This window comes from Oncorhynchus masou, chromosome 15 (genome assembly GCF_036934945.1).
Source record: "Oncorhynchus masou masou isolate Uvic2021 chromosome 15, UVic_Omas_1.1, whole genome shotgun sequence".
NCBI lineage: Eukaryota > Metazoa > Chordata > Actinopteri > Salmoniformes > Salmonidae > Oncorhynchus > Oncorhynchus masou.
The window spans coordinates 58,569,511-58,585,493 of record NC_088226.1 but is presented as its reverse complement, the minus strand read 5'-3'; the positions used below and the strand labels follow the sequence as shown (position 1 = coordinate 58,585,493).

The 15,983-nt window shown below is 47.4% G+C and overlaps 1 protein-coding gene across 2 annotated transcripts in view; it reads left to right on the top strand.

The window, feature by feature from the left end:
* The window catches only part of LOC135556547 (plexin-B2-like), a 270,152-nt gene that overhangs the window by 187,950 nt on the left and 66,219 nt on the right, over window positions 1-15,983 (top strand). The window contains exon 1 of one of the 2 annotated variants that reach the window (XM_064989841.1): window positions 9,648-9,820. The exons of the other annotated variant lie outside the window; for it this stretch is intronic. The gene's annotated coding sequence lies outside the window, so the exon portion shown is untranslated. Of the gene's footprint in view, window positions 1-9,647; window positions 9,821-15,983 lie in introns of those variants that run through there. 2 annotated transcript variants of the gene reach the window in all.

Genomic DNA, 15,983 nt, shown 5'->3' with positions numbered 1-15,983 from the left:
GTGGATGTGTGTGTAGGTGTGTTTGTGGATGTGTGTGTATGGGCCGGCAGGGGTGCCTAGTGGTTAGAGCATTGGACTAGTTAACTGTAAGGTTTAGAGGTCGACCGATTATGATTTTTCAACGCCGATACCGATTATTGGAGGACCGAAAAAGACGATACCGATTAATCGGCCGGTTTTTGTTTTGTTTTTTATAATAATGACAATTACAACAATACTGAATGAACACTTATTTTAACTTAATATAATACATCAATAAAATCAATTTAGCTTAAGTAAATAATGAAACATGTTCAATTTGGTTTAAATAATGCAAAAACAAAGTATTGGAGAATAAAGTAAAAGTGCAATATGTGCTATGTAAGAAAGCTAATGTTTCAGTTCCTTGCTCAGAACATGAGAACATATGAAAGCTGGTGGTTCCTTTTAACATGAGTCTTCAATATTCCCAGGTAAGAAGTTTTAGGTTGTAGTTATTATAGGAATTATAGGACTATTTCCCTCTATACCATTTGTATTTCATTAACCTTTGACCATTGGATGTTCTTATAGGCACTTTAGTATTGCCAGTATAACAGTATAGCTCCTGTCCCTCTCCTCGCTCCTCCCTGGGCTCGAACCAGGAACACAATGACAACAGCCACCATCGAAGCAGCGTTACCCATGCAGAGCAAGGGGAACAACTACTAGAAGGGTCAGAGCGAGTGACGTTTGAAACACTATTAGCGCACGTTAACTAGCTAGCCATTTCACTTCGGTTACACCAGCCTCATCTCGGGAGTTGATAGGCTTGAAGTCATAAACAGCGCAATGCTTGACGCACAACGAAGAGCTGCTGGCAAAACGCACGAAAGTGCTGTTTGAATGAATGTTTACGCACCTGCTTCTGCCTACCACCGCTCAGTCAGATACGTAGATACTTGTAGGCTTGTATGCTCAGTCAGATTATATGCAAATAATATCTAGTAATATCATCAACCATGTGTAGTTAACCAGTGATTATGATTGATAGTTTTTTATAAGATAAGTTTAATGCTAGCTAGCAACTTACCTTGGCTTACTGCATTCGCGTAACAGGCAATCTCCTTGTGGAGTGCAACGAGAGAGAGGCAGGTCATTATTGCGTTGGACTAGTTAACTGTAAGGTTGCAAGATTGGATCCCCCGAGCTGACAAGGTGAAAATCTGTCGTACTGCCCCTGAACGAGGCAGTTAACCCACCGTTCCTAGGCCGTCATTGAAAATAAGAATGTGTTCTTAACTGACTTGCCTAGTTAAATAAAGGTATATAAAAAAATAAATCGGCACCCAAAACTACTGATTTCCGATTGTTATGAAAACTTGAAATCTGCACTAATTAATCGGCCATTGCGATTAATCGGTCGACCTCTAGTAAGATTGCTAGATTGAATCCCCGAGCTGACAAGGTATCTACCTTTCTGCCCTTGAACAAGGCAGTTAACCTACTGTTCCTAGGCCGTCATTGTAAATAAGAATTTGTTCTTAACTGACTTGCCTAGTTAAATAAAAAAATTGTGTGTATGCGCGTGGTGGTGAGTGTCCCTCTGTCTTTGTGTGCATGCATTTGCAGACGACCGCTCAGGGTCAAGTGGCACATACGTACACACACACACTCCAAACATGTAGCGTGAGCGAGCGAGCGAGCAGCAGCCTCAACCCGGGAGCTTTGTACCTAGAACAGGCTCATTAATTCTGTCCTCCTTTTAAGAGAGTGAATTGACCAAGACATTTTCCCCTCTCTATCCATCCCTCCCTCTATTCCTTTCACTGGCTATGCTGTGTCTCCACACTAGGCTGGGCCCTAGTGGGCTCCTGTGGACCGCCAGTGGGCTGTGGCTGGTGGAGGGCCCTCATTAGTGGGGAGAGAACTGAGATTAAGTGAGTTTTAGCTGGAGGCAGACAGGCAGGGCTCTGCTCTCCTCCAATCCAGGGATTACCAAACGTTTTTGCTTCCAGATCCACCATTGAGGTGTCTTTTGAGTCGCGACCCACCAAAGGGTTGAGTGGTGAAAAAACATAGACAAACCAAAGAAAAAGTTTTTTAAATGATTAATAATAATACCCTGTGACCAATTTTAAGAGATTAGCTGTATAATTATGACATTATTTGTAACAACGCAGGTTTTTTTCCGTCTCAAAGAGGGCCTAGGTGGTGGACCTGACAGGGGATGTGGCAGGGGGCTGAATTCTACCTTGGCCCTGGCAGAATTCAGCCCAATGCCACCCCCCCCCCCCCTGTCAAAAAATGTAGGCCCTTATCTTGGCAGCAGAGAGAAAATGTTACAGTTTTAAAGCTAATTTCCTGATCCACAATTTGTGAACCACTCCTCTAGTCTACTCAGCAGCAGGCAGTTCAGGGCTCTGCCCTCCTCTAGTCTACTCAGCAGCAGGCAGTTCAGGGCTCTGCCCTCCTCTAGTCTACTCAGCAGCAGGCAGTTCAGGGCTCTGCCCTCCTCTAGTCTACTCAGCAGCAGGCAGTTCAGGGCTCTGCCCTCCTCTAGTCTACTCAGGCTGTTCAGGGCTCTGCTCTCCTCTAGTCTACTCAGGTAGTTCAGGACTCTGCCCTCCTCTAGTCTACTCAGCAGCAGGCAGTTCAGGGATCTGCCCTCCTCTAGTCTACTCCGCAGAAGGCAGTTCAGGGCTCTGCCCTCCTCTAGTCTACTCAGCAGCAGGCAGTTCAGGGCTCTGCCCTCCTCTAGTCTACTTAGCAGCAGGCAGTTCAGGGCTCTGCCCTCCTCTAGTCTACTCAGCAGCAGGCAGTTCAGGGCTCTGCCCTCCTCTAATCTACTCAGCAGCAGGCAGTTCAGGGCTCTGCCCTCCTCTAGTCTACTCAGCAGCAGGCAGTTCAGGGCTCTGCCCTCCTCTAGTCTACTCAGCAGCAGGCAGTTCAGGGCTCTGCCCTCCTCTAGTCTACTCAGCAGCAGGCAGTTCAGGGCTCTGCCCTCCTCTAGTCTACTCAGCAGCAGGCAGTTCAGGGCTCTGCCCTCCTCTAATCTACTCAGCAGCAGGCAGTTCAGGGCTCTGCTCTCCTCTAATCTACTCAGCAGCAGGCAGCCAGGGCTCTGCTCTCCTCTAGTCTACTCAGCAGCAGGCAGCCAGGGCTCTGCTCTCCTCTAGTCTACTCAGGCTGTTCAGGGCTCTGCTCTCCTCTAGTCTACTCAGGTAGTTCAGGGCTCTGCTCTCCTCTAGTCTACTCAGGTAGTTCAGGGCTCTGCTCTCCTCTAGTCTACTCAGCAGCAGGCAGTTCAGGGCTCTGCTCTCCTCTAGTCTACTCAGGCTGTTCAGGGCTCTGCTCTCCTCTAGTCTACTCAGGTAGTTCAGGGCTCTGCTCTCCTCTAGTCTACTCAGCAGCAGGCAGTTCAGGGCTCTGCTCTCCTCTAGTCTACTCAGGCTGTTCAGGGCTCTGCTCTCCTCTAGTCTACTCAGGTAGTTTAGGGCTCTGCTCTCCTCTAGTCTACTCAGCAGCAGGCAGTTCAGGGCTCTGCTCTCCTCTAGTCTACTCAGCAGCAGGCTGTTCAGGGCTCTGCTCTCCTCTAGTCTACTCAGCAGCAGGCAGTTCAGGGCTCTGCTCTCCTCTAGTCTACTCAGCAGCAGGCTGTTCAGGGCTCTGCTCTCCTCTAGTCTACTCAGGTAGTTCAGGGCTCTGCTCTCCTCTAGTCTACTCAGGCAGTTCAGGGCTCTGCTCTCCTCTAGTCTACTCAGGCAGCCAGGGCTCTGCTCTCCTCTAGTCTACTCAGGCAGTTCAGGGCTCTGCTCTCCTCTAGTCTACTCAGGCAGTTCAGGGCTCTGCTCTCCTCCAGTCTACTCAGGCAGTTCAGGGCTCTGCTCTCCTCTAGTCTACTCAGGTAGTTCAGGGCTCTGCTCTCCTCTAGTCTACTCAGGCAGTTTAGGGCTCTGCTCTCTTCTAGTCTACTCAGGCAGTTCAGGGCTCTGCTCTCTTCTAGTCTACTCAGGCAGTTTAGGGCTCTGCTCTCCTCTAGTCTACTCAGCAGCAGGCAGTTCAGGGCTCTGCTCTCCTCTAGTCTACTCAGGCAGTTCAGGGCTCTGCTCTCCTCTCGTCTACTCAGGCAGTTCAGGGCTCTGCTCTCCTCTAGTCTACTCAGCAGCAGGCAGTTCAGGGCTCTGCTCTCCTCTAGTCTACTCAGGCAGTTCAGGGCTCTGCTCTCCTCTAGTCTACTCAGGCAGTTCAGGGCTCTGCCCTCCTCTAGTCTACTCAGGCTGTTCAGGGCTCTGCTCTCCTCTAGTCTACTCAGGTAGTTCAGGGCTCTGCTCTCCTCTAGTCTACTCAGGTAGTTCAGGGCTCTGCTCTCCTCTAGTCTACTCAGCAGCAGGCAGTTCAGGGCTCTGTTCTCCTCTAGTCTACTCAGGCTGTTCAGGGCTCTGCTCTCCTCTAGTCTACTCAGGTAGTTCAGGGCTCTGCTCTCCTCTAGTCTACTCAGGTAGTTCAGGGCTCTGCTCTCCTCTAGTCTACTCAGCAGCAGGCAGTTCAGGGCTCTGCTCTCCTCTAGTCTACTCAGGCTGTTCAGGGCTCTGCTCTCCTCTAGTCTACTCAGGTAGTTCAGGGCTCTGCTCTCCTCTAGTCTACTCAGCAGCAGGCAGTTCAGGGCTCTGCTCTCCTCTAGTCTACTCAGCAGCAGGCTGTTCAGGGCTCTGCTCTCCTCTAGTCTACTCAGCAGCAGGCAGTTCAGGGCTCTGCTCTCCTCTAGTCTACTCAGCAGCAGGCTGTTCAGGGCTCTGCTCTCCTCTAGTCTACTCAGGCAGTTCAGGGCTCTGCTCTCCTCTAGTCTACTCAGGCAGTTCAGGGCTCTGCTCTCCTCTAGTCTACTCAGGCAGTTCAGGGCTCTGCTCTCCTCCAGTCTACTCAGGCAGTTCAGGGCTCTGCTCTCCTCTAGTCTACTCAGGCAGTTCAGGGCTCTGCTCTCCTCCAGTCTACTCAGGCAGTTCAGGGCTCTGCTCTCCTCTAGTCTACTCAGGTAGTTCAGGGCTCTGCTCTCCTCTTGTCTACTCAGGTAGTTCAGGGCTCTGGTCTCCTCTCGTCTACTCAGGCAGTTCAGGGCTCTGCTCTCCTCTAGTCTACTCAGGCAGTTCAGGGCTCTGCTCTCCTCTAGTCTACTCAGGTAGTTCAGGGCTCTGCTCTCCTCTAGTCTACTCAGGTAGTTCAGGACTCTGCTCTCCTCCAGTCTACTCAGGCAGTTCAGGGCTCTGCTCTCCTCTAGTCTACTCAGGTAGTTCAGGGCTCTGCTCTCCTCTAGTCTACTCAGGCAGTTCAGGGCTCTGCTCTCCTCTAGTCTACTCAGGTAGTTCAGGGCTCTGCTCTCCTCTAGTCTACTCAGGTAGTTCAGGGCTCTGCTCTCTTCTAGTCTACTCAGGCAGTTTAGGGCTAGGCCATCAAGGCCGGCTAATGGTGTTTATCTAGCCATTAGTCAGGCCCTGTTCAGCAGCCTCTCTCTGTTCTGCTCTTGGGGACTCATACAGGCAGACAGACAGCAGTGTGATGAATGACAGATGAGAGGGGAGAATGAGAATTTATAGGATTGGATGGGAGAATGTAGGCAGAATAGGTGTGGTGGTCGTATCTAATACCCAATATGCCTCTATCCTCTGGGTGAATAAGACCTGCGTGTGTATTAGCTCCTAGTATGGTTTTCTGTATGGTTTACTGTAACTGGCCAGTGTCAGCAGCAGTAAAATTCTGTATGGTTTACTGTAACTGGCTAGCGTCAGCAGCAATAATATTCTGTATGGTTTACTGTAACTGGCCAACGTCAGCAGCAATAATATTCTGTATGGTTTACTGTAACTGGCCAGCGTCAGCAGCAATAAGGTTCTGTATGGTTTACTGTAACTGGGCAGCGTCAGCAGCATTTAAATTCCGTTTGGTTTACTGTAACTGGCTAGCGTCAGCAGCAGTAAGATTATGTTTGGTTTACTGTAACTGGCCAGCGTCAGCAGTAGTAAGATTCTGTATGGTTTACTGTAACTGGCCAGTGTCAGCAGCAGTAAGATTCTGTATGGTTTACTGTAACTGGCCAGCGTCAGCAGCAGTAAGATTCTGTTTGGTTTACTGTAACTGGCCAGCGTCAGCAGTAGTAAGATTCTGTATGGTTTACTGTAACTGGCCAGTGTCAGTAGCAGTAAGATTCTGTATGGTTTACTGTAACTGGTCAGCAGCACTAAGGTTCTGTATGGTTTACTGTAACTGGCCAGCGTCAGCAGCAATAAGATTCTGTTTGGTTTACTGTAACTGGCCAGCGTCAGCAGCAATAAGATTCTGTTTGGTTTACTGTAACTGGCCAGCGTCAGCAGCAATAAGATTCTGTTTGGTTTACTGTAACTGGCTAGCGTCAGCAGCAGTAAGGTTCTGTATGGTTTACTGTAACTGGCCAGCGTCAGCAGCAATAAGATTCTGTTTGGTTTACTGTAACTGGCTAGCGTCAGCAGCAGTAAGATTCTGTTTGGTTTACTGTAACTGGCCATCGTCAGCAGCAATAAGATTCTGTTTGGTTTACTGTAACTGGCCAGCGTCAGCAGCAATAAGATTCTGTTTGGTTTACTGTAACTGGCCAGCGTCAGCAGCAATAAGATTCTGTTTGGTTTACTGTAACTGGCCAGCGTCAGCAGCAGTAAGGTTCTGTATGGTTTACTGTAACTGGCCAGCGTCAGCAGCAGTAAGATTCTGTATGGTTTACTGTAACTGGCCAGCGTCAGCAGCAGTAAGATTCTGTTTGGTTTACTGTAACTGGCTAGCATCAGTATCAGTAAGATTCTGTTTGGTTTACTGTAACTGGCCAGCGTCAGCAGTAGTAAGATTCTGTATGGTTTACTGTAACTGGCCAGCGTCAGCAGCAGTAAGATTCTGTATGGTTTACTGTAACTGGCTAGCATCAGTATCAGTAAGATTCTGTTTGGTTTACTGTAACTGGCCAGCGTCAGCAGTAGTAAGATTCTGTATGGTTTACTGTAACTGGCCAGTGTCAGCAGCAGTAAGATTCTGTATGGTTTACTGTAACTGGCCAGCGTCAGCAGCAGTAAGGTTCTGTATGGTTTACTGTAACTGGCCAGCGTCAGCAGCAATAAGGTTCTGTTTGGTTTACTGTAACTGGCTAGCGTCAGCAGCAGTAAGATTCTGTTTGGTTTACTGTAACTGGCCATCGTCAGCAGCAATAAGATTCTGTTTGGTTTACTGTAACTGGCCAGCGTCAGCAGCAGTAAGATTCTGTTTGGTTTACTGTAACTGGCCAGCGTCAGCAGCAGTAAGATTCTGTTTGGTTTACTGTAACTGGCCAGCGTCAGCAGCAATAAGATTCTGTTTGGTTTACTGTAACTGGCCAGCGTCAGCAGCAATAAGATTCTGTTTGGTTTACTGTAACTGGCCAGCGTCAGCAGCAATAAGATTCTGTATGGTTTACTGTAACTGGCCAGCGTCAGCAGCAATAAGATTCTGTTTGGTTTACTGTAACTGGCCAGCGTCAGCAGCAATAAGATTCTGTTTGGTTTACTGTAACTGGCCATCGTCAGCAGCAATAAGATTCTGTATGGTTTACTGTAACTGGCCATCGTCAGCAGCAATAAGATTCTGTATGGTTTACTGTAACTGGCCAGCGTCAGCAGCAGTAAGATTCTGTTTGGTTTACTGTAACTGGCCAGCGTCAGCAGCAGTAAGATTCTGTATGGTTTACTGTAAATGGCTAGCATCAGCAGCAGTAAGATTCTGTATGGTTTACTGTAACTGGCCAGCGTCAGCAGCAATAAGATTCTGTATGGTTTACTGTAACTGGCCAGCGTCAGCAGCAATAAGATTCTGTTTGGTTTACTGTAACTGGCCAGCAGCATCAGCAATAAGATTCTGTATGGTTTACTGTAACTGGCCAGCGTCAGCAGCAATAAGATTCTGTATGGTTTACTGTAACTGGCCAGCGTCAGCAGCAATAAGATTCTGTATGGTTTACTGTAACTGGCTAGCGTCAGCAGCAGTAAGATTCTGTTTGGTTTACTGTAACTGGCTAGCGTCAGCAGCAGTAAGATTCTGTTTGGTTTACTGTAACTGGCCAGCGTCAGCAGCAATAAGATTCTGTTTGGTTTACTGTAACTGGCCAGCGTCAGCAGCAATAAGATTCTGTATGGTTTACTGTAACTGGCCAGCGTCAGCAGCAATAAGATTCTGTATGGTTTACTGTAACTGGCTAGCGTCAGCAGCAATAGGATCTGTATGGTTTACTGTAACTGGCCAGCGTCAGCAGCAATAAGATTCTGTATGGTTTACTGTAACTGGCTAGCGTCAGCAGCAATAGGATCTGTATGGTTTACTGTAACTGGCTAGCGTCAGCAGCAATAAGATTCTGTATGGTTTACTGTAACTGGCTAGCGTCAGCAGCAATAAGATTCTGTATGGTTTACTGTAACTGGTCAGCATCAGCAGCAGTGAGTGGACTCCTAGGGTTGAGATCTCCACAACGTTCAGTCTGTTAGTACACTGACTAATCTGGAAGTGTGACTGACAGGTAGCAGCCCACACAAAACAGCAATTTACACCCATCACAACTCTCTGTCTGTCTTTCTCTCTCTCTCATCTGTCCCTTTCTCTCTTTCCATCACAAGTCAGTCATTTTTATTATTTTACCAGGTGCTGTAAGCCATCACTCGCCGGCTTGCACCCAGTTACGCAACCTTGCCCTATATACATAGGCTTGGAATCACTGGCCACTTAATAATGAAACACTTGTCACTTCAATAATGTTTAAATAATGTTTACATACTGCTTTACTAATCTCATATGTATATATTGTATTCTATTATACTGTATTTTACTCAATACTACTCTGACATTGCTCAATCTAATATTTATATATTTCTTAGTTCCATTCTTTTACTTTTAGATTTGTGTGTGTTGTTGTGAATTGTTAGATACTACTGCATTGTTAGAGCTAGGTACACAAGCATTTTTCTACACCCAAAATAACGTCTGCTAAATATGTGTCCAATAAAATGTTATTTAAGTTGACATATTCTTAGCAACAACCTAGGGAATAGTTACAGGGATGAATGAGCCAATTGGAAGCTGGGGATGATTAGGTGGCCATGATGGTATGAGGGTGAAATTGGAAATTTAGCCAGGGCACCAGGGTTGGCACCTCTACTTTTACAATAAGTGCCATAGGATCTTTCGTGACCACAGAGGTTTAGGACACCCTTTTAACATTACATCCGAAAGACAGCACCTTACACAGGGTCATATCCCCAGTCCCTGCCATGGGGCATTAGGATATATTAGGAAAAAGTGCCTCCTACTGGCCCTCCAACACCACTTCCAGTAGCAATCTGGTCTCCCATCCAGGGACCGACAAGGACCAAGGCAAGACAGCAGTGGGATGTAGGGTGGTATGCTGCTGGCCAGAACAAAGCCTCTCTCCACAATTCCCTCTGTTTACTAGGGAGTCTCTCTCAGTGTGTCAGTGTGTGAAAAACACGCTGCACCCGTGTTTAGGGTTGGGCAGCAACTGTAACAGGTGAATGGGAGGGATTAGTGCCAGTCAGGTTTGGATGTAACGTGTGAACATGGCCTGTTTAATCCAACGTCATGTGCACACCCCATACGTGTGACTTGTGTAAGAATGTAGTGGCGGGGTATTGTAATAGGATATGCAGTACACTATTTCATATATATTTCATGGAGACAAGATCAGTATTCCCCTTGAAACTCAAGAAACAGAGGGGTGAGACTAAACCATATTATATTGCAAGCTACCTTCATGGCTCATCGGCATTTATAGTGGCGGAGTTGGATAATTATACCTAATAAGGTGTGTAATGGATTCCTTCCCTGACTTCTTAATTGTAGCAAGGTCTGGACTTGTTTGTTATTGAAGTGGTACAATACCGTGTGCTGTGTTGGGAGGAGTTTTGACTGGTGGAGGTGTGTGTGTGTGTCTCTTCGGCAGAAAAGCTAGTGCTTAATAAGATTGTATAGACTGTGTGGCGAGTTTTGGTGTGTGTTTCTCTTCTGCAGAGTTGCTGGCTAGTTGAGTTGGGTGTCTGTCTCTACTGCAGTGGGCCTGAGTTTTGAGGTAGTCTTGGATGAAGGTGTGTGTGCCTTTTCTGCAGTGGGCCTAGTGCCTAATCAGGTTCCCTGCACGCCAGCTGTGTCCACAGCAAATAGCCACTTTGTCCCAGCGGAGAGGACACTCAACCAGCAGGGAGGGAGGAGGCCAGAAAGAACTGGGAGATTATCTCAACCTGCTGCCGCAGTAAGCGAGAGAGGGTGTGTGTGCGTGTATGTGTGTGTTTGTGTGCACACATGCACCCTTCCTCCCTTGTGTGTGTGTTTGCGCAAGAGACAGAGAGGGTGTGTACTGTATGTGAGCAAGCAGCGAGTCATTGTGTCTGCTACTCCACTTGCCGTTTGTAGTCTACTCTCCCACTCAAGTGTCCAGCTGGCAGACAGGAGATAGCTAGGGCCTTGGGACCAGGGACGACGAAATAAACAGACAAACAGGCTATAATTCCTAATGAGGAAAAGTGCTGTACCTGAACGGAAAGAGAAGTGGGGGCCATATTGACCTCTGCTGCTCCCCCATACACACACAGACATGCACACACGTACACACACACTAATGTGAGGCCTATCTGTGTTTTAGTGTACTCGGGTCATGGTAGGTCTCAGGGGTGATGGTACTTAGGCAAGGGCAGCTGTGTCTCTGTGTGTTATAGACCAGAAGGTTTCCATCAATGCCTGCCTGCTCAATGCCCTGCCTGATCACAATGGCTGGGCTAGTTGCCTGGTCCCGTGGCTCATTGCAGTCAGTCAAATTGAAATAAATGAACTGCCAACTCTGACGGCAGGGTAATTGTTCATATGGAAATTGGATTGCCGTCGTCACACGAGCTTCCCTAAGCACTTCTAAAACAATTTCACTCAGATTGGTAGGAGGGGCGGAGCTCATACATTGTCTGAAAGACAGAGAGCTCTCCAGTCCATGCTTCATTTTAACAATGTGTCGTGGAGTCCGTTTTCCTTTTTCCTTTTACTGACTGGAGCGAGAAATAGGAGCACTAGGCACCGCGTAGCGTGCCGTACGTAGACATTAGTTTCTGATACTCCGTGTGCGCCACCAAACCATTTTGTCATATTGTCTATAACACACTTTATCACAGGCTCACAGAACACCCACGCACTGAGACTGACTGAGACTGACTGAGACTGACTGAGACTGACTGAGACTGACTGAGCCTGACTGAGCCTGACTGAGACACACTGAGACACTGAGACTGACAGACACACAGGACCAGATACACGGGACTCTCTCCGGGCTCCAAGGACTGGTCACTAATTTAATGGTGGCTCACTTTTATCAGCAACATAACACTGAGAAAGGCTTTAATATCAAGACACCACCCGTCACTGTCAGGAATGGCATCTGCTGGTCAGAGAACAAGAGATATAGAGAGAGAGGAGGGAGGGCTGATATGACAAATGCTGAATATGAATGCGGGCATATGGGGTGATATCCTATTATGGTTGTCGGTGGGGGGGGTCTGTTATTTCTTTATTTATATCTCACTGTCTGCTCTGTTTAATGAGTGGTAGGTCTGAGAGCAGCACTCGTGCTGGGTTTGAAGATGCCTAATCAGCATGCGGATCAAATGACACCCTATTCCTTATACAGTGCACTACTTTTGACCAGGGCCCATAGTGACCAGGGTCCATAGGGCTCTGGTCAAAAGAAGTGCACTACATAGGGAATAGGGTGTCATATGGGACCCATTCAACGACTGTCTGTTCAGCATATTGGTGGAGATGTAATCAGCAGACACTCACTTCCTCCTCCTGCAGCCTGGCTGGAGTATTATCCTAGAGAATAGGATGTGGAGGATCCTCTGTCTGTGCCAGAGAGGATGATGGGTAGGGTCCTCTGTCTGTGCCAGAGAGGATGATGGTTAGGGTCCTCTGTCTGTGCCAGAGAGGATGATGGTTAGGGTCCTCTGTCTGTGCCAGAGAGGATGATGGGTAGGGTCCTCTGTCTGTGCCAGAGAGGATGATGGGTAGGGTCCTCTGTCTGTGCCAGAGAGGACCTTTATGCTGCTGCTTTGGCCTGTGTCAAAGGGATACCCCGTGGTAGTCTGCACAAGTGTCTCTGGGTGGCAGGAAATCATTTTGCTGTCAGCATTGTGAGTGTGTTTGTGTGTGTGTTCACTCATGTGTGCTCATAGAATGCTCACACTGGCCATTTTTCAATTATATTTCATTTATCTTTGCTGGGAGATGTCTTTCCCGTCCGGATATCTTAGGGAAGGGAGGGTGGAGAAGAGATAGTAGGCAGCCAGAAGCATGTGAGCTATCCAGTTGACGAGCACCAGGTAGCAGGACACACCCAGTCGTACAGGCCTGAAAAACAGGCCAACAAGTAGCTCCCCTAGAAAATGTCCCTTCCTCTCTCATTTCCCTTACTGTTTCCAACGTTTGCAGACAAACCTGTGAAGTCAAGGCAGCCGGTAGCTAAACCATGAAGCCCTAATGAGAGATTAATGCTTCTAGTTTTTAAGTGGTTCTCTCCTGCACTGGAACACTGTTTTAATGGAACAATCAGGGACGAGGCTTTCTCAGGAGCGTCTCTCTTTCCAGATGTGCCTGCTTCGTTAGCGCCTCGCTCTTTTCATTCATATTTATTCCCGGTCATTGGAGGCTTCATTAGCCAGCAACCGACTTATTATAGCAGCTTTCTTTATTCAGAATGGCCCAGCCTTTGTAGGAGGGGTGTTCCCAGCTGCCATGTCCTGTACAGAGGTGTGGAGAAATCTAAATACTTCTTCAGAGAAGGAGAGATGAGCTGGGACAGCCTGGGGACAAAGGAGCTGGGTTCCTCCTGTGTCACCACTCACCACCACAAGCTCTTTGAAGCCTCCTTAACTCCACTGTTCTGGATTAAGCCCATGAAACAAGTATGAAGAGTGATAGATGACAGAGGAGAGGAGACATCCTAGGAGAGAACGAGCTTCTTTGAAAAAGTGTGCAGGATTTATTTTGCAATGACCCACAATGCAACATCTGAGGGAAGTTTTTATCACAGCAGATTTTTGTTGTTATAGGGAGTGAGAGGTTCGACTGCCCGAAAAGCTGCCCACTCGACCCCATCCCCTCCCCTCTTCTCCAGACCATCTCTGGAGACTTTCTCCCATTCCTCACTTCCCTCATCAACTCATCCCTGACCACTGGCTGCGCGTCCCCTCTGACTTCAAAATGGCCCGAGTTGCTTTCCTCCCCATCAAGAAACCAACACACGACTCTGACGTCAAAAACTACAGACTGGTATCCCTGCTTTCTTTTCTTTCCAAAACGCTCTATCTGACCAATTCTCTCATTATCGCTCTCAGAACTATCTTCTTGACCATAACAAATCAGGCTTCATGACAAGTCACTCAACCGAGACTGCTCTTCTCTGTCTCATGGAGACTCTCCACACTGCCAAAGCTGACTAGCTCCTCTGTTCTCATCCTCCTAGATCTAAGCTGCCTTCGACACCTTGAACATACAGCTCCTCTTCTCCGCCCTCTCAGGGCTGGGCGTCTCAGGCTCTGCACACTCTTGGATTGCAACCTACCTGGCAGGCCGCTCCTACCAGGTGACGTGGAGAGGATTTGTGTCTGAACCACATACCCTTACAACTGGTGTCCCCCAGGGCTCAGTTCGAGGCCCTCTACTGTCTGTACACCAAGTCACTCGGCTCCGTCATATCCTCACATGGTCTCTCCTATCATTACTATTCGGATGACACTCAACTACTTTTCTCCTTCACCTCTTCTGACACCCAGGTGGCGACACGCTTCTCTGCATGCCCGGCATTTATCTCAGCTTGAATTTCAGCCCACCACCTCAAGCTCAACCTCGAAAACACAGACCTGCTCTTCCTCCTGGGAAAGGCATGCCCGCTCCAAGACCTCTTCATCACATTTGACAACTTCACGGTGTCCCCGTCCCAGAGTGCAAAGAACCTTGGATTGACCCTGGACAACACCCTGTCGTTCTCTGCAAACATCAAAGCAGTGACTCATTCCTGCAGGTTCATGCTCTATAACATCCGTAGAGTACAACCCTACCTCACACAGGAAGCGGAATTCAGGAACTTGTCATCTCCTGTCTGGACTACTGCAACTCTCTGTTGGCTGGTCTCCTCGCTTGTGCCATCAAACCCCTGCAATTTATCCAGAATTCTGCAGCCCGCCTGGTGTTCAACCTTCCCAAGTTCTCCCATGTCACCCCACTCCTCCGCACACTCCACTGGCTTCCATTCAAAGCTCACAACCACTACAAGACCATGATACCTGCCTACTGAGTAGCAAGAGAAACTGCTCAAACCTTACATCCCATCCCGAGCACTCCATTCTGCCACCTCTGGCCCCTTGGCCCTCCCAAGCCCTTCTCTGTCCTGGCACCCCAGCTACCCCCTGAAGCTATTATAGCAGAGTCCCTGTCCCCTGCCCATCTTCTAAACAGATGTGAAACCCTACCTCTTCAAAGTGTATCTTAAATAAATAATCTCACAGCACCCTCACTCCTACCACCCCCCCCCCCCCAACTTTTCTGATAGCTACTTTATTGAGGTAAAATGTACTTACTATGACTGTGATATGTGGTAATCCTACATAGCTATCTTAAGATGAATGCACTACTGTAAGTCACTCTGGATAAGAGTGTCTGCTCAATGACTAAAATGTGAAATGTAAATGAGAGATTTGCATGAATAGGCAAGAGAGCCTTTGAAGGGAAAGAAGTAAGTTGAGCTGAGTTTTCTGTCACCCAAGTGAACACTTCCTGACAATTCTACTAACTATTGTAGCCTACATCTCAGTTTGGGAATGCTTACACAGTCTGTTTGATTGCCCTGTACAAAGTCAGGGGTCCTCAATCATTATACTGGGCTAGAAAAAGCAGCCAGTGACATTTTGAAAATCCATCTTTTTTGTTTGGAACATTTGAACAGGAATTTGGATAACTAGACTGACAGTGGATTATAGACTTGGAGCATGAAATATGAGTGGATGGAAATGGAATACTCTCTTCTTTATAAACATGAGTCATTATCAGTATAATGTAATGGCAGGTCACAATAATAACACCTCAGGGTCGTCTATGCTCTACACTAAACAAAGGCAGAATAACCCAAACGGAAGAGCAAAACAAGATTAACTAGAAGGTTGATTCGGCTGGCTCAGCCTGGGATCTGCACACTGAACACATCTACACTCTATTGTTTTACAGAAAGCCCATGAACTACCCATTACTCTACATAGGCTCATTGGCTTTAGTGACATACCCAGAGGGGCCATTGGCATACCAGGTCATAAGTAACCCTGTAAAAGGTTCATCATTTCATAGGAGGGTAGGTAAATACTAGCCTAATAGGCTACATCCACACGTCTGTGAATAACTATGGCTGCATTTACACAGGCAGCCCAATTGTGATATATGTTTTCATCTCTTTTGACAATAATTGGTCAACAAATAAGAATTGGGCTCCATGTGTAAATGAAGCCTTTGTAGGTGTTAAGAGACCAGGGTGACTTTCAGCCAAACATCATCCTGCTATTTTCTCGTTTCCCATAATAACAAGAGTAAAGACCGACCAAACACTCCTGGTGGGAGTAAGCATAGGGGGTGAGTTTATAACACAGTTTACATTTTAATGGAATTGTTTAAGAGTATGAATTAAACAGGGCAGATACATTTACCTAGAGAAATGGGTCTCCGAAAGGAATGAGGTTGTGAAATGAAAAAGCAAAATAAAATCAGGGACTAGGGGAGGACGGCCACTTTAATGCAAATGGGAGTAAGAGCTGAAATGAACTGGAGAGCAAACGTCTAATCAGTACTCTCCCCACTTAGTGCTCTGAGCAAAGGCAGGTTAACATAATAAATCACAGATTCACAGGCAGCTAGGCACAGGCTGCCTCCCTCCTTCCCTCTATCTC